Below are 25,171 nucleotides of genomic sequence, written 5' to 3'. Positions count from 1 at the left end.
CGTCCACAGAGAAGAGGCCAAGGTCAGCGAGCAGGCATGTGGGGAAACCAGACCAGCTTCTCCCGGGTACCCCTGGACTCCTCAGCCCCGTCCCCTCAGCCACAGGGCCAGTTCAGAGCTGGCCCGACAGCAGAACATGGCACAGGAGTGAGAAGGAGCAAGGTGCTGGCTCTCAGTCTGATCAGGCTCACTAACAGGATGCTGAGCACAAGAGGCCAGACCGCATAGATGCACACTGTGCGCTTACACATATATGTCAGCCCACAGTCAAGATCAAGGGAACAAATCTTCATCGAGAAGATCAGGGTCACCGTTACCTCCAGCGGCTGGTATGGACTGGAAGGGCCGCGGGAGCCACCGGTCACTGGAAGTGTTTTGCAACTTGATCTGGGGGTGGCTACGCAGATGTGGCAAGCTGTATTTTACAAACACGGCCACAGCGGTTCCTCCCACCTCACAGGGCCTTTACAGTATGATCCTGAGACCCCTCCTACCCAGTGACTAGGTCTATCCCTCCCCAATGGTGAGGTCTACGTCCCTTCCCTTTGAAGGCGGGCAGACCTGGTGCTTCCTCCAACAACAGGACTGGGAAAGGAAGTCCCCGTGTACTTCCGTCAGAGAGCCCCGCCGCCATGCTGTGAGGAAGCCCACACTACCCGCCAGGAAAGACCACATGCAGGGGTTCTGGCCACAGCCCAGCTGAAGTCAGCCAGCATCAACCAGAAGACATGAGGGAAGATGCTCCAACGGAGTGCACCCAAGAGGCTGGTCCATCCCAGCCTTCAGCTCCTCACACACATCAGGTTGCCGAGGTGAGCCGGCCCTGCTGCCCAATCGGCCTCCAGACCCACAGAGCCCTGAGCACCTGGAGATGTGGAGAGGTCTGTGGTGCAGCCCTGATGACTGTCGAGTGCATGATTTATAATAAGTAATTGAAACATGCACCTGAGGTCTGTGCACTTCACTATGTACAAGTTATAACTCAATTTAAAAAAAAAAAAAAAAGAACAGCACACACACTTCTGAAGAAGAAAAAGAAGGAGGTGTGGGTGCTCCGTCATTGGAAAGGCTACTTGTAAAGCTGTAATCAAGTGTAAGTGAGAGGCTGGCTCAGGGACAGACGAACTCACTGATCGAACAGAACCCAGACACACACCCACTCGTCACAGACTTCAATAACCACAGGAAGTGGATGACAGATCCCTGGGGAAAGTCATTCAATAGATGAGACAGAAAAACCACAGGACCCAGAACTAGCTAGATCTTTTCCTCACACCGTCCACAAAGCGCAGGTCCAAGTGGATTAGGAAGAGAAATGTCAAAAGCAAACGTTTAAGACTTTAGAAGAAAATACAGGTGATTATGTGACCTCAGGGTAGAAAAGGCTTTCCTAAACAAGACACATAAAAATTTTAACAATATAAAAGGTGGATAGATTTGACTACATTAACATTAAGGTCTTCTCCTCATCAAAACATACCTAATGAAGGTGAAAAGCCACAAACTGGGAGATATTATTCACTGCACATAAAACCAACAGGGACTAGTGTTGAGAATTTACAAAGAACTCCTAGGGGTCAATACAGAAAAGCAAACAACCCAGTAAGTAAACAGGCAGAGGACATGGACAGGCGTTCCCAGAAGAACTAGCAGGCCCGTGAACATGCAGAGACGCCCATTCTCACTGTAACTGGGAGACACGACTCAGGATGAGCTGCAGTTTTGCACACATTTAACGGACCAAAAAAAAAAAAATGTCTTTAAGGATCACAAATGTTGGAGGCCATGTGGATCAACAGAACCTTTACACATTGTAAATCAATGCAACCCTCTTGCAAAACAGGCATTATCCTGTCAAGTTCAAATGACGCCTTCTCGTGATCCAGATGCCACCCTTAAGTAGCTACCTGCCCCAGAGGGCACCCCGGAGGTTGTGCCAGGAGCCCTGGAGCAGCCCCAATGCCCAACAACCTCGTGAGGCCGTGTGCCTGACACATTTAGCACTTTCCCTATAACATGGGGACAGCAGCAGCATTGGTCTCCGGTGGTCAGTGGGGCGAGGGAGGGGGGAAGGCAGGTCCCTCCCGCTCCCATGAGAGAGCCCTACATTCAGAGAGAACACTGGGCGGAAGAGGAGACCAGCATCCAACCTGGAGAGGATGGGTGGGCAGAGGGTTAAGCCAGGAAAGTGGATCCCACAGGGAAGCAAGCCGCCGGAGGCCAGATGGCTCTCGCACCCCTTTCTCCCCCTGGAGAGCAAAGGCATGGCTTGCCTGGTCCTGCTGCTGGGAGTGGGCGGGTGCTCCGGGAAGAGGAACCACGCTTTGAAAAGTGTCTTTGATGGACAGGCCAGACCAGAATTGGGAAGCACCTTCTGCAGAAGCTAGAACCTCCCAGAGTGGGACACCCAGAATCATGAGATGAAAGTCCTATGGTGTGAATGCCATGGCTCCCGGACTGGGCATCGTCCCCTCTATGAGGCCCGTACGCCAAAACAGGCCGGGAAACTGCCAAGGGACTGGGTCCCACCAGGAGCACAATGCCCTCCTCCCGACCAGGGCCAGCAAGGAAGGCCCCACTTCCAGCTGCTGCTGTTGGGGCCGCTCACGAGGAAAGAGAGGGTGTCCTTAACCTTGAAGACTCGGGTCAACGCCAGGAACATGGTGCTGACCTTCCACCCACTCGAGACGTGCCTGTGCTTATGGAAGGTCTGTCCAGGGCGCAGCTTCCTCTGGTGGAACGCGGGTCAGAGAGAAGCTGGTAGGATGAGGCCACTCCAGGGTACGGGTGCCAGGACTACTGTGTCTTTTGCAGATGTGATTTCTAAGAACGTGGCTCAGAGTCAGCAAGAGAATCACTGGTTTAAAAGCCAGAAGAGTTAGCCAGTCAGCGAGCAAGCCCCAGGCTGGTTGGATCATTTCTGGAAACTGGGCAAAAGCCCCCTACACGTGGGCCTCAACCTGAAATTCTACATTTAGTTCCATTTTTAAAGAGCCTTGCCACATCAGCTTCTGTTTTGGTTATCTCTTGCTCAATAAAGAACAGCCCCGAAACCCGGTGACAGAATAACCACCAACCACCTACTGTCCTTCACAATTCTGTGGGTTTATTTGGGGGTTCTGCTGCTCTCTATAGTGCCACTGGGGTGTGAGATGGTTGGAAGGTCCGAGGTGGCCTCACTCACCTGACTGCAAGTTGGGGTTGGCTGGTGGCCATAAGTTCAGCGGGGCTGTTGGCTGGGGCTCTTGGTTCACCCTGTGTGGGCTCCTCCACGTGGCTGCTTGGATTCCCTCACAGAATGGCAGCCTGGTTCCAGTTCCTGGGTTTGGAAGTCTCAGAACATCATTTGTGCTGTGTTCTTTATTCAAAGCCAGTCACGGGGCTGCCGGAGTTCAAGGAGGAGGGAATTAAGCCACCTCTCCATGCAGCAGCAGCAGCATGGGTGTGCAGGACTGTCAGGACGTCTTTGCTGACTAGCACAGCAGTCTCTCTGGTCCGTGTCCTTGCAGAACGACCTTCCCACGCTGTCCAGTACCTGCTTGCAAAGTCTACGGAAAGGGTGTTGAGAGAACCTGGCAGACAGTCCAGAGCGCATACCTGCACGAAGGTGCCCGGGCCTCTGCCCGGTGAGATGACATTCCTTCCTCCCTCTACCTTTTCCTCTTCTTTATGTCTCTCTCACTCAGCCGGGCAGATCTGGGATCTGTAGTAACACCCTTCTCCATCTCCAGTCCCTGTGAGAGCTCCCTTCCCACCAATGTCCTCCCCAGAAAGCCCTGGCAAAGCCATCGGTCAGGGAAACCACTAGTTGGGGGCAGAGGAGAGAAGCCAAAGGTGAGCCCCACTTCCTTCTGCCTCTTCCCCTAGGCTCGGGAGTCTAGTACAAAGCCTTCTCCACCCCACGATGGAAAACCCTCTCCTCCCTCCATGTCCCGCCCGGCCCCAGCCTCCTGCTCTGGTCTCAGGCAGGGCGTGTTCCCTGTGGTGGCAGGCCTGGGCCAGTGCTCCCCTGAAAGCTGAGCCTACCCCCATAAATACAGTCATACACACCGGCCTCAGGATCTGGGGGCCCAGCTCAGGAGGGAAGGGGTAGGCCATTCCTGGGACAACCTAAGATGCTCTTAGTCTGTGGTCTAGAGAGGGTCCTTGCAAGAGTCTGGGGCCTGGAGAGTAGATGAACAGTCACGAAGGTCGAGAACAGTAGCCAGACGTTGCAAATGTATGCAGCGTTTAGCCACTAGCCACTCCACTTCTAGGGGTTCAGTTAAGCATGTGCAAAGGCCCCGCACATGCAAAGACCCCGCACGTACAAAGATGTCCTATGTGGTCTTCTATATTCCATGCACAACAGCGAGCAGACGTGCCCCTGCCCCACGGAACGGGCTCAGTGATACTTGAATAAGCGAATGTTTAGAAATACACTTGACCGAATCAGGACTGCACACAGCCCACCCTCCAACCCCCTGGCTTACTGAACTTCTACATTTTCTCCAGACCTTGGCTCAGACCTCACCCCACAGGCTCCTTCCCTGAATCTAATACCAGGTCCTGCCAGGGACCCCCAGTGCCATTTGTGATGAGCGTGTCCGTGTGTGGATTTGCTTTTCAGCAGCAGCCCTCGCCTCTGGCCTGCCGCGTGTCCTGCAGCTGACACGCAGGGGTATAGCTTTTGAATGAACCCACTATGACGTCATGACCAGCTATGTACGACCGGTCACCTAAGTAAGCGGTTGAGCCCCCTGCCGGAATGTTCTTCAGCAATTTACGAGAGTTGTAGAAAAATATAACGTGAGGAAATGCTCACAAGGTCACGTCAAGGGACATAAAACCATTGTAACACTGGACGTACCATTTGATCCCAAAAGTTTTTAAAAACGAATAGCAAAGATCAAATGCTTCATTGCTGTAGTTAACTCGGCGAGTCTATCTATGCAGGTGAGACCAGCGCCCCGTGCCCGGGCCCCGCACGGCTCCTCACAGTGAGAAACCCAGTCCCTCTCAGCTCCCAAACCCAAACACAAGACCAGCACTGCCACGTGGGCCACACTCCTTGCGGCTGCGCACCCTTCGAAGCCCCTTGCAGGTGCCGGCCTTCTCCAGCTGGCCCCTCCCCACGGGGCCGGCAGGACTGGAACTGGGCTCTCGGGGCCACGTCATCACTGTGGGCCATTTCACCTGCCTCTCCTGAGCTCTGATGGCCCAGCCCCTGCAAGGACGATGGTGCCCGACACGTGTCGCAGCTGCGCTCCGTCGTCCTCCCCGGAGCACCGCAGGCTTTGTCTTGTCAGGCTTCCTGCTCTGACACAGCGGTTCGGCTCCCACGCAGGCAGGAGGGGGTGAGATCGAGGTCAAGGTTCCTTTTTCACCCAAAATACCCAGTTGCTCAGCACCGTTTGTTGAAAAGACTGTCCTGCCTGCACTGGACGGCTTTGCACCTTTGCCCACCGTCAGTGGGCGGGTTTCTGGGCTGCCCGGGGCCTGTCCGGTGATCTGCAGGTCTACCCCTCTGCCAACACCAGCCGGTCTCCACCACGGCCACTTTATAGCCAGTCTGACACAGCGTGGAGCGTGCCTCCTGGATTTTGAACCCTGTGAATTTATCACCCATTCAAAGGCGAGGAAATAAACATTTTTAATTAACAAAGTCCGGATGTGGTAAATGTTCCCTTCTTATAGCTGCTGGCTTTTCCTTGAACGGCAGCCAGCCGGGAGGGTGTTCCCACGGAGAGCAGCAGCTGAGGACGATTTGAGCGCAATCGCAAGTGCGCTCAAGATATTGACCTTTGCGGACACAGCACAGAGGGAGCAGGGAGGGGGGCGTTTCCCACCGAGCAGTGAACTGACCAGGCGGATGGCAGCCAGGGCCCCGGAGCCACCTGGGGACTCTGCCCCCTTCTGAACAAGATGCATTTGGGGCCCTAGCCGGTTTGGCTCAGTGGATAGAGCATCAGCCTGTGGACTGAAGGGTCCCGGGTTTGATTCCGGTCAAGGGCACATGCCCAGGTTTCGGGCTTGATCCCCAGTATGGGGCATGCAGGAGGCAGCCGTTCAATGATTCTCTCTTATCATTGATGTTTCCATCTCTCTCTTCCTCTCCCTTCCTCTTTGAAATCAATAAAAATATTTAAAAAAAAAAAAAAGATGCATTTGGGGACAGGGGCAGCTCAGTCTGATGTGGGTGACGCTGGCTCCTCCACCAGGGGAGGTCGGCTGTTCCAGCCACGAGGGGTAGCATCGTGGCACACAGGACTATTCTGGGGCTCATGGTCTGACTGGCTGCCCAGTTCACAGCCTCGGTGGTGAGACAGGCAGGTTCCTGGGTGAGCTGAGCTCTTGGGCTGACCACTCCACTCACAGATCAACATGAAGGACGGCTGGTTGCTAAGCCGTGGCTTCGTTCCTGGCTCCATTCCACATCCCCAGGCCCCCGCCAAGATCCAGCCTCCTCCTCGAACAATCACGCAGTGAGAGTCGCTGAGTAAATACAGGCCCTGAGCTTCTTGGGGGGGTGGGTGGTACCGCTTTTATGGTTCAACAATCGGGAAGGCAGGAGCCAGTCTTTGATGCCTCTGAGTTGTCAAGCTGGTTCACCTGTATTTCAGAAACTCCAGAAAAATTAAAATGCAGGTGTTGGCGTCTGCTGAAGGCTTTGCTCATCACAGGGTGCTGGGTCTCCCACCTGGCACGCACTCGCTGCTGCCAAGTTACAGACACTCCGCTAAACAAATGCTGGCCACGCCGAGCAGCTCCTCCGCCCCCAGCTGAAGGGCCACCCACCTCAGACACGCTGCTCCCACCAGAACAGGGCCAGCCTCAGCTTGCACCTCCCAGGTAGGAGCTGCAGGGGTGCTTTCAGAACCCCAGTGCCAGGCTGCACCCGAGAAGAGTCAGTCAGAACTCCAGGGGGTGGAGTCAGCGACAGGGTCTGTAGGTAGAGCTCTAGGTGCTCCTGGGCAGCAAGTCTGAGGGCCCCTGTGCCGGGCTTCCAGGAAGAGAAAGGCCCTGGGAGGTTTGGGGGGGCGGGGGCGGTGAAGACACTCAGCTCAGCCTTAGAGAACACTTGGCCAGGTGGGGAGGAGATCGGTTAAACCCCAAGTATGAAAATGACAACAAACGCACAAACACGAGAATAACTGATTTGTTTCCTAGGACTTCCGAACAAATGACCACAAACTTGGCGACTCCAAACACCAGGGCCCTGGCCGGTTGCTCAATGGTTAGAGCGTCATCCCACGGACCAAAGGGTCATGGGTTTGATTCCAGGTCAAGGGCATGTACCTTGGTTGCAGGTTCGATCCCTGGCCATGGTTGGGGTGCATGCAGGAGGCAACCAGTCAAGATCTCTCTCGTACATAGATATTTCTCTTTCTTTCTCTCTCTCTCTTTCTCTCTCTCCTCCCTCCTTTTCACTCTCTCTAAAAATCAATGGAAAAAATACCCTTGGGTGAGGATTAAAAAAACAACCACAGGAATTTATCCTTTCCTAGTTCTGGAGGCCAGAAGTCTGAGGTCAAGCTGTCGGCGGGTCCTGGCTCCCTCAGAACTCCAGGGGAGGAGCCCTCCTGCCTCTCCCAGCCTCCAGACACTCCAGGCGTCCCTGGCTGGGCCCCTCCCTCTCCGCCCGGCTTCCCGTGGCTCCTCCTCCCTGTGTCGGTCTGTCTCCCTCTCATAGGGCACATGGGGCGGCCTTTCGGGCCACCTGCTAAGCCAGGATGAACTCTTCCTCTCAAGATCCTTAGCTTAATCGCATCTCTGGCCACATGAGGTGACGGTTGTGGGCAGCGGGATGTGGACATATCTTCTGAGGCCACCGGCCAGCCCACTCAGGCTGCTCCTGGGACACAAGTGGGCCATCATGATGGAGCCCAGCTGGCCCACTCGCTGGGGCGGCACTGACGAGGCCTTGACTTCTGAGCTAAGGACCCTGGGCTACTTGGTCAGTGATGGGAGACGGGAGGTCAGACCAAGGCCTGTCGGGGGCGGGGGGGAGAGGGGGCAGGTTCCAGGGGGGGCCTGGGGTTGCCCCAAAGCCTTGGAGCTCGCTGTGGGGCTGGGCGTCTCCTGATGCCATTACACTGGACCCCATTAGCCACATGCACCCTTTGTAAAGTCATATTTTTAATAAATCCTGTCATTGTAGTTTAAATAACACAACCATGTGGCATTTGATTTTTACGAGCTGAAAATTAACTCATTAATTATGAACATTACAGGCCGCAATTCCTGAGACCTTGTTTGTGCTTCTTTTTAATAGGGCCTCATAAAATGCATGCGTCACCCCGCGAGGCCCACAGACCCTGTCCCAGAGGGTTCGCTTCCGTCACGGGAAGACCTAAACGGCCCGTGGAAGGCGGCCATGCACAGAGATGACGAAGTTGAAGCATCTCATTTCCTGACCATCTGAGAACTTGAAACCTCTGCACCCTTTCAGCTCCAATTATCTCCCTGCCCTGGCCCGGGGCGTGACCGGACCGTGTGGCTCCATAATTGAATATTTACCGAGAGGGGCAGGAACGCCAGCCTCCCCCACTCACCGACTGGTTACAGAGTGAACGTAGCTTATAAAGTGCTTGTTTGGGGGGGGGGGGGGCGTGGATGTGTGACCTTCGGCATCTCAGTGAACTGCTTCCATTTGCAGCAAAGCCCTGAGCCCCTCCCTGTGCTGGCGATCGCCCCAGGTTCCCGCATGACCCACCACCAAGGCAGGTGCCTTCCTGCAGCAGGTGAGGGAGGAGAACGGGACAGCAAGGGCTTCTCCTCGCAGGGAGGAGGGCAGCTGCCTGCTGCCCTGGTGAGGGGACCCGCCATCCATCTAGTCCCCTGCCACCCTCATCCCCAGACACTATAGGAAGAGTGGCTGAGGGGAGGGACCGGCACAGTGAGGGCTGCTCGGCACCTAGAACTCGGGAGGGCAGGGCCGTCAGGAAAATGTGTCCTACCTTCTGCCCTCGCCTCCTGTGCCTGGACATCAGCTGTCGGCACGTCTCCCGCTGTCCAAGCCCTTCGCTGTGGCCCCACAGTCCCCTCACACCCTTTGCACGAACACCAAACCCTCTTTCCTTCACCACAGCTGATCCGGGGTGAGCAACTCAACCTGCCCCTGCAAAGAGCCTGCACCCATTCCTCCCTCTGCTTCCCGGAGACGCCCCTGCCAATGGGTGACGGTCCCTGTGGGAAGGATCAGGGGAGAGGTGGGGGACGGAGCAGCGCCCCTCCCGGAACCGCACCAACCCTGATGCCAAGCCGGGGCCCCAAGAGGGAGATTCTCCTGAAAGAGCCCGTACGGTCAACAGGAACGTGGGCCCCTCCCAGGCCGCGGGGCCCCCTCCCGCCCTGTGGGAAATGCACGAAGGCCGTTGGTCAGCCGACTGGGAGGCCTTGGGAGCCTGGCCAGCTCCTCCGTCAAGAAAACAGTGTTTTGATCTCACACAGCTTTCGCTCCCCCCTCCCCGCCCTGCAGGCCTGTTTCTCCCTGTGTCCCTGCTCCATAGAACCTCCTGCGGGAAAGTCTGGGTGGCGGCCAGACAATAGCACCGCCGGCCATCCCGGTGCTGTGCGTCCCAGGCTGGCAGGGATGTAGCGGTTCAGCCTCACCGGTGGCCGGAGCGGCGGTAAACTTCACCCGTCGGCCGCCACTGTGGGCATGTGAGTCCTAATGAAGCCGTGTCGTTCACAGCCAGCCTCTGGGCTACTTCTTGGGGAATCCAAGAACAATACGCTGAGGTTTTCTGGGATCTCAGCACGTTCGTAACGGACCCATTTTTGAGAAGAGAGCTGAGCAGGGCCAGGACCCGGAGAGGAAGGCTCTCTCACGAATAACCAAACTGAACCAGCACCTCCAGGGACCACAGGCCCGGTTCTGGCAGGGCCTCCCTCTTGGAGGTGACACGTACATTTTGTGAGTCTCTAGTTCATAAAAATAAGAACCAAAACCACAGATCGGGCCTCCGGTCCCACTCTGGATTACGACAGGAGCACTGAGGGGCGTTGAGTGACAGCACCGACCCGAGCACCTCCGTGGACCCGCCACTTAACGCAGTGATCCCCGAAGAAAGTCCTTTATTCTAACACTTACTGTCCCCCTACCGGGGGTGCAGCACAGTCCGGGTGTCGGGGTTGCTGCTCGAATCAAAACACACGAGGACGCCCGCAGCCTGCAGCGTACACTCCACAGCCAGGAAGCACGGAGCCGGATCGGCGGCGGGACTAGCACACGAGTGTAGGCGGTGGGTCCCAGAGAGGCGGCCTCTTCGCAGACGGGTCAGCATCTCAGAACTCGCAGTTGCACGTGAGGCATCGGGAGATGTCTGCACCCTGTGCTGGGACAGGTTGGGCAGGGTCCCGGCACCGCCCTCGGAGCCTCGGTTTCCTCATCTGTGAAACGGGACTGCAGCAGCAGGGCCTGCTTCTCTGTGTTGAGGTGAGCTATTAAATGGAACATAGTAAACAAAATACTTTGCAGACTGAAAAACAGACAGCCTGTCCGTGACCCCAGCTCCCGGCCAGCGGAGCCTCTGTATTAGGGAAGGAAGCAAAGCTTCTCTCCGAAGCGCCACGGCCCCCGCAGACGTCAGAACGTGGCCTCGGGACCGCCATGCGCTGCAAGAGAGGCAGGAACACAAGAACTTGGCGTCTAGCTGGTGCTAAGTGGCTCTAGGGACTAACCCACAGCGTCCCCCCAATAGAAACGCCCCAAATGCAAACCGTCTCCACGGCACAGCCTCCCTGGGGAGGTGCTGTGGCTCTGAACATTCACCCCACATGCGCAATCCAGGGTGCTTAGGAGCTGGACAACAGTTTGGGTTTTGGCTTCTCCCCTTTCCAACATGAGCTGAACTATGTTGATTGTATGAAGCCGCAGCCAACACTGAATTAGCAGGTACTGAACCTTTGCTTCCCGGGGCAAGTACAGGGTTAGCTTCTCAACGGCCGCAGGCCACACAATCTTTTCACCAATCAGTACTTGACCTTGTATGATGTGTGCTTTTATATAAAGACACCATATGTCATGTGTACTGTTGATGCATTAACATTAGACACGCCTGACAACGCTATACCTGGTGCCTGAATGAGGCAAATCTGACACACGGGTTCTCTCTCTGAGGCACATCGCAGCCTGTGCACTTAGCACAGGAGACAACTAACTCTTCCTCGCTTCTCTTGGGTCATTTGAGAAAGCAAAACCAGCCCTGACCGGGTGGCTCAGTTGGTTTGAGCATCGTCCTATACACGAAAAGATTGCGGGTTTGATTCCCAGTCAGGTCATATACTAAGGTTGCAGGTTTGATCCCTGGTCAGGGTACGTACAGAAGGCAACCAATCAATCAATGTTTCTCTCTCACATTGATGTTTCTCTCTCACTCTCTCTCCCCCCACCTTATAAAATCAATAAAAAAAAAATATCCTCAGAAGAAAAAAAAATCACCGACAAAAAGCAAAAAAAAGCTAAAAACAAGGCACTCACTAGACTGAAAAGGCCACTGTTTACAGGGAGAGCTGAAACCAAAAGGCAGTGTCACCTGGGTCCGCCTGGGAACGTGAGCATCAGTGACTCAAATGTATCCCCCTGCACGTGTCCGAGAATGACTGCGGTGGGTTTTGGAGTTACAAATAAATTCTAGCAAGTAGATGAATGTGCATAGGCAGAATCCACAAATGATGAGGATCGGCCTCCTGACTTCTCCCTCCCATCGGCCTCCAGCCTTCAGCCCTCACGGGGTGGGTAGAGGAGGGCGGGCGGGAGAGGAGCTCACACAGGCCGCGTCCTTGTTCGGGGAAGAAGTGGCGGGAGAAAGGGGCTGTCTCCCCTGCTCTGTGGTCTCCGCTTTTGGTGAATCGTTTGGCTCCTTGTGCTCTGCTTTGCTGTTCTGCATGGATGGATGGGCTTCCCCCTCCTGATTCCTGAGGAAGTGGCCGTGGGTCAGGGTGTTCTACAGAGAGGAACCTCCGTGCAGAGGGGGACAAGGATGGGCCGGGGGCAGCTGCCCTCACCCTCAGCCCCCCGGGGTGCGGAGGCCTGGGATGAACTGATGAGCCAGTGGGATTTGCCATGAAGCTATGGCAACAGCAGAGCCCCTGGAATCCGTGCAGGATGAGCGGAGACCTGGCCTCGGGGAACTCTGTCTCTGAAGTTACCCAAACTGCAAACCAACTTTTGGAAAACTGCTCCACTTCCTGGCGAGGAAATTCAGCAGCGAAGGGGGTTCCCTGCCACACACTGGACTGACTCCACACGATGAAACCAGTGAGTGCGCCCTGGCCCGGGGGCGGGCACGCACTCCTCCCGCCGGCGCCGAGACCAGGTCCACACTTCTCTGGCCATGATCTGACCCTTCAGAGGGTCAGACCCCTGGCAATCAAGGAATTCAGTCCGAGGAAACCTCCCCAAAGAGGGCGAGAGCCATCAGCAGGGCAGGTTCAGGCTGCCCCCTGCTGCGGTGGACCATGGGAACTGCCCCCGGGGTCAGAGGGGCAGCTGGGCCCATGAAGCAGGTACAGCCGGTCAGCGTCGCGTGCGGCCAATACAATGAAGCCTCTAGAAAAACTGGACCGAGTGCAGGAGAGAAGCGAAGAACGGGGGGCGGGGGGGGGGTGCTCACACTCGCCCCCGGACCATGGTCACCCACAGCCGCTGTGACCCCCGCAGAGGCACCGACGAGGCCGCACAGGAACGCAGCGACTGTGTTAAATGAAAGAGGCACTGGTGTCATTTTTAAGGCGAAGGTTGGTGGAGTAAACCTGTGGTTGTTTTGGGGGTTCGGGGCGTCTGTGGCCGTTGCTCTGAGTAACGCAGCCTCAGGACATCCCCCCTGGCAGCCCCTCCAGGTACAGCCGGGTCGCCGAGCTTCACTCAGTGCGTCACAAACCCCACCTGGATGGGGCACGTGTCAGCCCCGCGGCAGGTTCTTCCACGCAGGAGATGGGCAGGCCTGGATGAGGGGGGCACCCAGGGCAGACCAAGCACCACCCATGTGGGGGTGATTACGGCCACCTGCCTGAGAGGAGACTCGTGTTTCCAGGAAATCTCTGCACCAGGAGCTTGAGAGAATAAGAGGGACATTGGTCTTTCTGTCCAGTGAATTCACCTGCGATCCTCTGGCCCAGAGGCTTCCCCGGTGACTCATTAGGGTTTTCAGGGCACGTCCCGCCGGCGGACTTCAAAGGGGCCGCAGGACTGGGTCCTGGAGGCCCGCAGTGTCCACTCCCCGGGAGGGGTCAGCCGTGAGATCCCAGGCTCCCCGATGACGCTCCCCTAAAGCTGCCTCCGGGGACCGCCCCCAGCTTCCCTGGCCGCCCCCGGAGTGGGGGGTGGACCGCTGGCCTTGGGACAGGGGGAACGGAGAGGCCATTGGCCGCGGGGGTGGGAGTAGCACCTGTCCCGGGAGCGGGGACAGGCATCCCATGCCTGAGGACAGCTGGCTCTGCCCCTCCGCTCGGTCAGGACACTGACTCAGACCCCGCAGGGAGCACGAGGCGCACAGCCGCCTCGGAGCTGCTATTCCTGGGGTCTGACTGCGTGTGACTCACGTCAGCACCGCACCGGCCATAAACCGGGACGTGACTCACCGCCACTCACCCATCCCCGGGCTCCCGGCCCCACCTGCTGGGTCCTCCCCGCCACCTGCATCCCGCGCCCAGGCACCCGTTCAGGCCCCACAGAGACAGGCGGGTACAGTGCCTCCAGGGCCAACAATGCTTAACACGCGGAGCGGCTGGAGGAAGGCGGCCCATGACGGGGCGGAGACCCTGCCTCCCTCCTGTCTCTTAGGGTGAGGAGGGGTCATGCTCGACGTCCCCAGCCCGTCACCGGTTTAACCTGCCCTTCGGTTTCCAGCTGAAATGCCAGCACGCCCACCGCTGGGCAGGGAGAGGAGGTCCCAGCCCGGTCGGTGCCCCCCTGGCCACTCAGGGACTCAGAGGATCTGCCACCAACCGGCAGAGGAGCTAACACGGCCCCCACCCCGCTGCAAAGCCCCGCGCTCCCTCAGCCCCGGGGAATGAGCACCCTTGTCCTCTGAAGCCCAGCTCAGCCAGCAGGCTCCCCGTCTCCCAGGTGTGGGGTGCACACCCCCATGGCGCTGTCTGCGGTGGCCGAGGTGCTCCCGCTGCTGAAGGGCTGTCCCAAGAGGCTCAAGGCCTCTGCCTCCCCGGGTGCACCCCCCGGTGTGATGCAGGTGCTCCCGTCGGGACCTCAGGTGCTGGGCAGCGGAGGGGGCGGCAGATTCCTGCACCCTGTCCTTCAAGCATTTCTCGGAAGTTCTGGGACCTGCTGACATTTCCAGGTCATTGTGATACCCCTGGGGCCGCTGGGACCTGTAGGGAGGGGTGGACAGTGATTCTTCATCCCTGAGGGGTGAGCCCTGAGGGCCTGAGACTCACTGAGGGGGGGCAGGGGGGGTACATGGCCTTTCCATACCCTCCGGTAATCTCCCAAGTCTCATGGCCCAAAGCATGCTTGGATGGAGTCCACGGCCACCTCAGCAGGCCCAGGCCTGACTCGAGACAGAGCCCACGCCCACCAGCCACAGCCCAGCGTCCACCTGCGGGGCAGGGCTCTCTCCGCCTGAGACTTCGCCGCAGCCACGGACGTGTCTGTGGAGCTGCCCCCCTGCCTCCCTCGCCCGCCCTTCCGGCCAGCAGCTGGCCCAGGTGAAGGGCCCCGCAGAGAGACGCTGGGAGAGGCCAGTGCCCACCTCCAGCTCTGGGAAGGGGGCCTCCTGACTGCATAGCCTGCCATTCACACCGGCAGCCAGAGACCTCTCCGTGTCTGCTCAGCTGCTCCTTCAAGACAAGGAGAGCGCCGGGTCCGAGGAGCGCGAGGCTGAGGAACGCTTACCCACCGACTGCAGAGGAAGTGAGGAGAGAATGTGCATCCAGGGCTGGGATGCGACAGCCCGGGGCCGGGGAAGCAGGGGGTGAGGTGGGGGCATCTCTGCCATCTTCCTGCCACCCTCCTTCTTCCCGGAACAAGGTACCAAGTGCCACTTACCAGGAAACCACTTGGATCAGCAGAAATATCCATAAGACGGGAACAGAGGTGGAATAGAGTTTACGATCAGGAAAACTCATTGAATTTAAACGTGGATTTGATTAAACTCCGCCTGGAGCTGCAGTGCTAAAATGTGAAAGAAAACAAGGCCTATATGTTTACCAAAAAAGCACACAAAGTAAAAGGAAGGCAGTGACCTTGGAATTCTGGTTCATTCTCTGGATTCCAGGCCAACACTGGTTTTCTCAACAAACAAACGGAGCACACCCAGGCCTGAGGCCTCCGCAGTCTGAGCCCCCCGCCCTCCCCCGGCTGCCTGGACGGCCAGCAGCTTTCCACGTGCCCCAGACCTTTCTCACACGCTCATTCCCTTTGGGGAGGCCTTGGCTCCCACGGAGCTGGGGACTCATCAGACCCCAGCTCTCAGAAGGAGAAGCCAAGAAACTAAGAAAGCAGAGGAAAGAGAACAAGGGGAAATAGCGGGGGTGGGGGGGGGGGGGTTAGAGGAGAATACTGGAAAACTTAAATGTTATCTCTTATCAAATGAGTCTAATAAATTAAACTTTGACAATCCTATATAGTAAAAGGGTAATATGCAAATTGACCAAACGGCAGAACAACCATTCGCTATGATGTGCACTGACCACCAGGGAGCAGACGCTCAAATCAGGAGCTGCCCCCTGGTGGTCAGTGCACTCACCACAGGGGGAGTGCCGCTCAGCCAGAAGCCGGGCTGATGGCTGGCAAGTGCAGCAGCGGTGGTGGGAGCCTCTCCCACCTCTGTGGCAGCACTAAGGATGTCCAAAGCCAACTGTCCTAAGCTGGCAGTTGGACATCCCCCGAGGGCTCCCAGACTGAAAGGGAGCAGTCCGAGCTGAGGGACACCCTCCCCCACTGAGTGCATGAATGCCGTGCACCGGGCCCCTCGTAAAGTCATAAACAAAGATTTTTAAAGTACCATTTGCCTTCGGGGGAGGCCGGGGGCCATGGGGCAAGAGGAAGGCTCAGACAAGGCTGAGTGATGCCTAAAGGTACAGGTCGTGCTGCTATAACAAAGAGACCCCCAAACCCTGTAGCATAAGCAAGACAGAGATTTCTCCTTCAGACCCACACCCTGATGTTTGTGCCAGTGCACTTGGGGCCCAGACTCTTTCCATCTTGTTGCTCTGCCATCCTCCCAATGCAGTTCCCTCCTCACAGCCCAAGATGGCTGCTACAGCTCCTTCCTTCGGGTCTAGTTTCCAGGCAGCTGGAAGAGGCAAAGGGGAGGGGGGCACGGTCTCCACCTTTCCTGGCCCATTTCGGAACTTGAACTCACCCCTTCTACTCACAGTCCATTCACCCCTTCTACTCACAGTCCATTTGGCTGAGCCTGGCTTAAGGGAGGCCAGGAGGTGTAGTCTTGATCGGGGTGACCATGCATCCAGAAATCAAGGGTGGACACTGGGTCCGCAAGAAATCTCCACCATACTTGCCCAGAGAAAGCTGTTTCCTGTGCCATTGTGCCAGGTCAGCTCCCTGCAGGGTGGGTGCCCAGTGTGTGGTCGTGTGACAGCGGCTCACTTTTGCTCACTTACACCCAAGCAAACTATATTTGCTGAGAAACAATTAATTCCTTTTCCCCTCAAACAAAGATCATTAAATCCACTAGAAGCAAACACGTTGATGTTCAAACTGACCCCGGAAGCTTGTTGTCCGGGGAGCAGACACACTCAGGCTTTTCCCACAGGCCCCAGCCCCATGATTTCCTCTGACCCTGGCCCAGTCCCACGACATGACCAAAGACCCAAAGGCTGCAGTGGGATGCCACTGCCATGGGACCCTCTGGGGCAGCTCTGGGGGCCTATACACAACCCCTCTGCCGACCTTGGCTCCTAACGACAGATAAGGACAGGCCGCTGCCTGGGAATCAGAGTCTGAGGCACCTAACTGGTAGCAGCTGAAAAGAAATTGAGTCTGAAAAGGGCAGCCCATCCCCCACCTGGCACGTTGCAGGAACCTGTCATTTTCTTTTGCTTCTGAGTTGAAGCACCAATTTAGAAAATTGCAGCTACTAAATCGCACCATCAAGTTGCTGAAAGGCGCCTCCCCTGTGAGAAGCCTCCTGCACGTGGCCCTCAGGAGTCAGCGTCACCACCCACCTCCCTCTTGACGCGGACCCTTTGCTGTGGCAAATGGTTTGTCTGCAAATACCCGCTGGGCCTTGTAGGGAGAAGCCAACCCATGGGCCCCCCTCTCCCAGGTTCCAGGACTGCAGGGCTTCCTGTGGGTGGGTGGCTGCAACTGCAGGAGCCTGGGTGGCCTTGATGTCCCCAAGCTGCCGGAGGCTTCTGAAACTGAGCAGCTTGGAGAGCAGGGCCTTTTAAAAAGCGCAGGCCTGCAAGGCATGTCCCCGGAAATGGTGCTCGTGGGGAGGGGTGCTCTGGTCCTGATGCCGCCAAGAAGCAAGTCTAAGGGTCCTGGGTGGAGTCAGGAGGACAGAACTGCAGCTGGGACTCCCAGGTGGCTGTGCTCGGAGAAGACTGACCGGGCACTCACCCTGCAGGGACTGACTGGGCACCGACCGTGCAGAATAGCTCAGCTCAGCCTGCTTGCGGGAAGGACATGAAAACCTGTGACATGCCCTTGGAGAGTGTGAGGGACGAGGAACTCCAGCATCTGCGAGGGGTCCCTGCTCTTTAAATTTTTATTTATTTATTTATTTATTTGAGAGAGAAAAGAAAGAAAAGAAGGAAGGGAGGGAGGGAGGGAGGGAGGGAGGGAGGGAGGGAGGGAGGGAGGGAGGGAAGGAGGGAGGGAGGGAGGGAGGGAGGGAGAAACATCAATTTGTTGCTCCATTCATCTAGGCATTCATTAGTTGACTCCTGTATGTGTCCTAACCAGGGAACGAACCCACAATCCTAGCGCATTGGGACGACACTCCAACCCACGGAGCAACCCGGGTTAGCAAGCCAAAGCTAATTCCTCCTGCTCTTTCCCCGAGCTGGTGGTTAGAGGGACGAGAGACAGGTGGTGGCCGTGGTCCCTGAAGACCCAGCCTCCTTCACCACCTGATTCACTCATTTGGGGGTCAAATCAGAGGCCGAAGGAAAAGCCAGCCAGTTCCAAGTGTGACGGAGCGTTTTAGAGAAGGTCTTCCTACCACGAGAAAGAGAATAGAAAGTGCACGGAACTAAAACTAGTTTCCCCACACGGAAAATCCATAGGAGAATTCTGAAAACCCAAAGAAAAAGGGTTATGTGCCCATGAAGTCAAGAAAAAGCTTTCTCCTTCAGAAGACAGGAAGCTCAGCCCACCTTTCGGAGCCCAGGAAAGCCAGGTGTCGTCTCTCCGCCAAATGCAGGTCCTTTTCCCCAGGCATAACAGTAACTTTGAAAAGGAGTTGCTCTCCCAATGTAATCACGAATTCTCAAAAGCAATGGAGACCCCAATGTGCCCTGCCCTGGCCGGCCCTGCACTGGTCTGTGAGGCTGGCAGGAGAGTCCCCACCGTGGTTGCCAGGTGGCCATTGTCATGTGGTTGTCCAGGGACTCACTGACGAGGTTCGATCAAATGCCTCCCATTCATCGTTTTCCCCGCTTATAAGTTCTTATGGGCACAATTGACGCTACCCTGCAGTATAATATCCTTATTTTGAGTGAAAATTATTATTATATTTTGTATTCCAGAGCCCCTGGAGTCTGCTGAGTGAGCAGTGGGTTTTCCTCTTTCCAAAGAGACATAGACTTTCTCAACTACAGGGAAGGCGACGTGCCCAGACTAGCAGGTCTGTGGGTAGGGGGCCCGAGGCGTGAAAGCTCTTTGTTGAGAGAAACACTAACAGTGAAGGGGGTTGATTGATTGAGAAATTGCCGGAGGCTGCACAAGGTTCGACTTCCTGTAGGTGGGTATTGACTTTCATTTTCTTCTTCTGACAACCGCTCAGAACTCAGCCTCTGCCTCTCACCTGGGTGGCTTTTTCGATCTGTTTTCCCCCTTGGCAGGGTCACAGGTGCTGAGGTTGAGTGCAGACTCTGATTTATGGCTGTTCCCACCCCGCCCCTGCCGGGGACAGCTTCACTTTGGATGGGGCTGACAGACCCGTCTGGCAAGATGGGGCTGGCTGGCCAAGCCCTCCTCCCATTAACTGAATAAATGCTATTGCCAAGCCCTGGAGACAGGAGGATAAACCCTGCCCCTCCAAACTCTCCAGCGAGTGAGACACATCTGGGCACCTCCAGCAGTGTTGCTGGGGGTGGGAGACGCCACAGGGACACCCAGGCAGAGGGCTGAGCCAGACCACCTAACCTCACACGGGGACAAGAGGAAAGAAGCCACAGCGGGGAGATCCCACACCGGAGAAGCACTGGGCATGAGGGCGTGGGGCTGGAGGTGCCAGGACAGGAAGACTCGGAGCCCTGCGGAGGGTCAGGGGTTTGTCCTGAGGACAACTGCAAGCCTTTCCACATTTTGAACAAGACTGTGATGTGACCTCCTCACAACAGGAAGGATGGACGGGCAGGATCCAGCCTGGAGGCAGACAGAGGAGAGCAACGCTAATGCAGACGGGAGGTGATGGAGGCCTGCACGGGGGCAGTGGTGTCAGGATGGTGAGAGGAGACCAGCAGCCAGCAGAGAAAAGCAGGGCCTCAAGCAGAAAGTGAGGGTGACATTGTGGAACTGTCCATCAGGCTCATGCTGGAGTCACCCCCACTCTAATTCTTGTCCACGGTGGACTTTTTATGTTTAAAAGAGCATGGCTGCCCTAACCAGTTTGGCTCAGTGGATAGAGCGTCGGCTTCCAGGCTCAAGGGTCCCAGGTTCGATTCCGGTCAAGGGCATGTACCTTGGTTGCGGGCACATCCCCAGTGGGGGTTGTGCAGGAGGCAGCTGATAGATGTTTCTCTCTCATCAATGTTTCTAAATCTCTCTCCCTCTCCCTTCCTCTCTGTGAAAATTCAGTGGAATCTATTTTAAAAAATAATAATTAAATAAAAATAAAAAAGCATGGCTGAGCTCAAAAGCAAGCTAAACATTTTGGGGATCCTGAAAGAAAACAGAAACTCTCAGCAAGAACCAGAAATTAAAGCCACAGACTCAGGACTTGAGAGAGGCAGAAGCAACCAGGGGACACCCCTTCCCTTGCCAGGGCACTGGGCACTGAACACTGTGCTCCTAGACGGAGGCTGCGCTAGGCTTGCTACATGGACCAGGGGCTGGGATGGGGCTGGTGTCAGGCTTCTCTGCCTGTAAATGAGGACCAAAAGGAAGCTGTTACCTGCAGGGGACAGAAATAGCTGTGCAGCCAGAAGCACAGCCACGTCAGCCATGGCCCTGCCACCCCCAGGGAGGAAATCCCAGTCTGATGATGTCAGACCTCACTGTGAATTGTGAACCCACTGGAGGCAGCTACAAACGTGCCCACACAAGGGGATGAGCAAGATGGCAGGGAGTAAAATAAAACAGAAAACACCTACTCGTGATGAACTTTCAAAACCCATCAGAAAAATGAATGCCATGAAGCCCAGACTAAGAGCTCATCAAATGGGAGAAATGAAGTCATAAAGCAATTGAAAGAGACATTATAACATTACATATGATTAAAATCCTCAGAGATTAGACAGAAAGCTAGGAAGGCCAGAACAGAAGAAGATAGGGAAGAACTAGAAACAAAAAAATACTAGAAACAAAAAATATAGCCAGGAAAATATTTTAAAACCTGAATGGGTGAAACAAATGCTACACAGAAGCGTAAGTAATTAGTGAATTGAAAGTTAGCAGTGAAGAACTGACTAAGAAAATAATTCAGAGATGTTAAGAGAAGGAAACTAAAAGGAAAGTTAAAAGCTGTGACGGTCAGACAGAGAAGATTCAACACATGCCTACTAGAAAATCCAATGGTAGGAAGTAGAGGAGACTGCTGTGAGACACGGTGACTCTAAGGTAAGTTTCGTGGTAATAGCTCAGAATTTTTCAAGAGTTGAGGACTTGAGTACTCAGATAGATAGTACATCGAATGCCAAGCAGGACAAATAAACACAACAAACAAAAATCTCAAAAGCTCCTAGAGAGAAAGATTTCCTACAAAGGAGAAACAGTTAAGCTGCCAACAGCCCACATCAAGAGCAATAGATGCCAAAAGACTTGGAAGAGGTATCTCCAAAGTGCTGAAGAAGGGAAAGTACTGTCAACCTAGAATTTTGTACCCAGCTAAGCTATTCTTTACAGCAACAATGAACGCAAGTCATTTCAGGAAAACAAAGATGAGACATTTATTTTTTTTCCACGGACACTCAGTAAAAGAACCGCTTGAGGATGGACTCCAGAACCCCAGAATGGCTCAGGAACTGGAGGTACCAGTACCACGGAGGTTGGGTGAAGTTTGTAATAACACAGGTTCGAGGTATGGAGGTCTCCCTCCAGGCCCCAGGACAGGTATTTCTCCATAAGACTCTGGAGTTTCATTATCTGAAAAATTAAAGCATTAACTCTCTCAATCCAGGAACGTCAGGTACAGAGGACATCATGCGTGAGACATATGGCTGCTGACAGGGGGATTGAGTGGAAGCTTACATAGTGATATGAGGGTTAATTCTATGTCACCTTGATTGGGCTAAGGGACACACAGATCACTGATAAGACATTATCTCTGGGCGTGCCTATAAAGGTGTTTCCAGAAGAGGTTGGCATTTGAACCAGTGGACTGAGTAAAGGAGATCGGCCTCAGCAGTGTGGGTGGGCATCATCCAATCCGGTGGGAATACACATAGAACAGAACGGTGGAGGAAGGGTGAATTCCCTTTGTCTGCCGAGCTGCGACGGCCACCTTCTCCTGCCTTCCAGGCTGGCTGCAGAAACACTGAAAACTGTTTCCAGTTCACTTCCTTGGGACTCCTTAGAAGTGGAACTTGTGTAGGTTCAAGCAGATGATTAAGTTGACCACTGCAGGTATATAGCAGCACCTGCCTGCACCAGACCGTGGGAAGGCTGACTGGTTTGAGCCAGAGACCCTGAGACAGGGGAAGAGACAACCATGTCAGGGTGTGGTCACCCAGGAAAAGAGGCCAAACTGTGTTTCTCATTCTACCAATCTGTGCTCTTCATCTTTTACGTGACCTATATATCCCTCTTTTAAAAATACAGAAGTAAAATGCAGATTTTGCAAGCACAGGACGCTACTTAAAGCTGGACGAATTTGGATTTCCAGCTGAGGATACCCCTGAATAAGCCTCATTTCTGAGTAGAGTGATCTGGCTCTATCATCACCACACCTTCCCAACAGGGCTTTCTATTTCTAGGATTAAAGAGCTTTCTTGAGTGAGTAGATTCCCGTAAAAACCACTTCAAGAAAGTTTGATCCGCTGTAACAATGACTGCTGGACATTTATTTGCCTCCAGCCTTAGCCCTGTTGACTGAAAGGTACCCACCCACAAGCCCTACCAGGGGGTTGACCTTCCGCCCCATGTTCCTTGACCCTGACCCTCTTCCTCCAGTTGGCTGGACTAGAGTGGACACTTGACCAAAATAATGAGTCTGCATGCTTGCCAGTGTCCTGTGGGGTGGCCTAGCAGGAAAAAACTCCTTTACTTAAAAAATATGAACTAATACACATCCAACAGACATTTAGTAATGACAGCTGAAACTCAAGAGATGATCCCTGAGTTAAATCTGGACCTTGAAGGACAAGGTCATGAGGGTTTATCACTTGCTGAAGGTACAGTAAGTGAACGCTGTAAGATAGAAAAATGAGAAATTATGTACGCTGGGTAGTGCATGAAGATAGTGTGGACCCACAGAGATGATGTCAGCCACAGTGATGGCGCAGCATCACTGCTGAAGTATCCCGAGCTGCGCCACATTTGGGCATTTCCTCTCCCTCCTCCTCCTCCTCCTCCTCCTCCTCCTCCTCCTCCTCCTCCTCCTCTTCCTCCTCCTCCTCCTCCTCTTCCTCCCTGACCACCCACTGCAGCCCCAGCCTAGCCAGGATGCTGGCCTCGGTCCGCCTCCATGACCTTTCCCTGGTGCCCAGACACCCACTTCTCAGCAGGAGTGAAGCCTCGGCCTCTCCTTGGAGAGGTGACCGGAAAGGGCACAGAGGAGCAGAGCCATTGGAGCTCCCACTTAAACTCAAGGCCGTTTCCACCATCACTGAGTTGTGATCCACCCCTTTCCCTCATGCGCGAAGGTTCAGCCAACGCTCACCCCCACGTGACCCCCACAGACTGTCCTAGGGCTGTCTCCCGAGGCCCTGGCCACCAGAAACCCCACTCCCCAGGCCAGATGGGCCTCAGCAAAGAGCTCCAATTGAAGGTTTTTTATTGGCATCCAGCTCCCAGGGTCCTGCCCCGACAAGGCCGCCCTCCGAAGCAAGCCGGAGCCTGCCCACTCCCCTCCCCTAAAACCACACAGCTGTGGGCCTGGAGGGAGGGGTGGAAACACCACTTCACAGCAGCTGAGAGCAGGCAATTAGCCCTGGAGGGAAAGCAATCCGGATAGTAGCCAGAACCAAATGGAAGGTCTGGAGGAAAAACGCTGGCCCTGTGCAAATGCGCAAATCCAGGGTGGCAAGCCCTCCCCCGCAGAAGCAGCACCTAAAGGCAGCCATCCCAGCCCCAGGCCCAGGCCCAGGCCCAGGCCCAGACCTCGCTGCCACCTCACGCCTTCTGTGTCCCTGTACTGACTGTACTGCTCTTTGCAAGGGACCCACCTGGCTCTTGGCACCTGGACAGGCTTCCTGGTCCCCTTTCGCCTTCTCCATAGCAAGAGAGCGCCCCAAATCTCCCCACAGTCCTTCATCTGCAGGCTCCTGCTGAGACCAAAGTCTCTGGACAGTCACATGCAGCTTGACAACGGGCTCCTTGGTCCCCAACACCCCACCCCGAGCCAGGTAAGGGGGTTGAGAAATGAAGAAGTGAGATTGGGGGGGAAAGGAAGGGGTGGGGATCAATCTGACCTCCAGGGTGCAGGTGTCTGGAATTTTGTTACTGGGATGAAGCTAAGACTGGGTAATGGGAGCGGGGGAGTGGGGAGTAGGGAGCACGGGGGTGTGGGGGGGTCCACCAGCTGTTCATGGCTCCTCCAGCACCCTGCAGCCTCTCAGAGGAGGGTCCCCTCCCCAGGACTCCTTCCCACACCACTCACCATTGCTGCTGCTCCTGGAGGCCCCCAGAGCCAAGAGGTGGCCCTGCCACTGCAGGAGAGGGCAGAGCAGGCCAGGCCCGCAGCCTGGGCCCAGCGCCTGTTCGCCCCCAGATGATTCTCAGGAGCAGAGCTGTAAGCTCTGGGTGGGTGGAGAGGCCCAGTGCCCCCCGCGCCCCCAGGATGGAGAGAGGAGCCCGAGGCAAGAGTCCTCCGTAGACAAAGGACCAGTGCTCCGCCCTGCCTTCCGTCTGCACTACTTGCACAAAATCAAATGGGGTGGCAGGGTTACACAGTGCACAAATTAGCACCTCTCACATTACCATAAAACTAATTGCTGCGGGGAGGAACTTTATGGCTAATGACTCAAAGGTGTAAAAGAAAACACTTAAGGCCCTGCTGGCATTCCACAAAGACACAGCTCGCCTGCGCCCATGCCTGGTAATTATGGGATGGAGCCCGGAAGTGGGGGTCACAGATGCTCCCTGTAAGGGAGGTGAGGTCACCTTCTCCCGCACCCAGGCCCTCTCCCATCCCAGGCCGGGACCGGCACACAGTGTCCCCTGTGCTGAGCTCTACCTGCTCACCCTCCTGCCAACCCGCCCCTTTTCTTGGACCTACATCCATGTTCCTGCCACATCTGCCTCCCTCCATCCGCAATGACCACTAGCAGGTAAGGCCCTACAGTCTGCAGAATGACACACACAATCCACGCTCCCGAGAACATGGCTCCCATTGCCAAAGGCCTGTGCCAGGAGGCTGTGAGTGCGAGCTCCCTCATCTCACTGCACTGACTGGCAGGAGCGAGCTTGGACTGCAGCCCCCGTGGCATCTCTGAATCAAAGCCTCATGCACACACACACACACACACACACACACACACACACACACCCCGGGGTGTGCTGTCCAGGTGCCACCTGTATACTCGGTGTTCACGAGCTCTTGGGAGGTGGTGTTGGGAACACAATCCCCAGCCCACAGGCAACCCAAAGGTGCGCCAGCATTCCCGGAGAAGCTGCCGCCCTCTTCCGGTGGGCAGATAGGGTGGGTCACGGTGAGGGACC

The 25,171-nt window shown here is 55.6% G+C and overlaps 1 pseudogene across 1 annotated transcript in view; it reads right to left on the bottom strand.

The window, feature by feature from the left end:
- Window positions 1–10,082: 10,082 nt before the first annotated feature.
- The window catches only part of LOC307097258 (ras-related protein Rab-33B-like), a 50,841-nt pseudogene continuing 35,752 nt past the window's right edge, over window positions 10,083–25,171 (bottom strand). Inside the window, exon 3 of the transcript in view lies at window positions 10,083–10,206. The product of the transcript in view is annotated as a ras-related protein Rab-33B-like (transcript). The remainder of the gene's footprint in view (window positions 10,207–25,171) is intronic.

Source organism: Cnephaeus nilssonii (genome assembly GCF_951640355.1).
Source record: "Cnephaeus nilssonii genome assembly, chromosome: 3".
NCBI lineage: Eukaryota > Metazoa > Chordata > Mammalia > Chiroptera > Vespertilionidae > Cnephaeus > Cnephaeus nilssonii.
The sequence above is the reverse complement of the archived record's forward strand: the minus strand, read 5'-3'. Positions and strand labels throughout refer to the sequence as shown.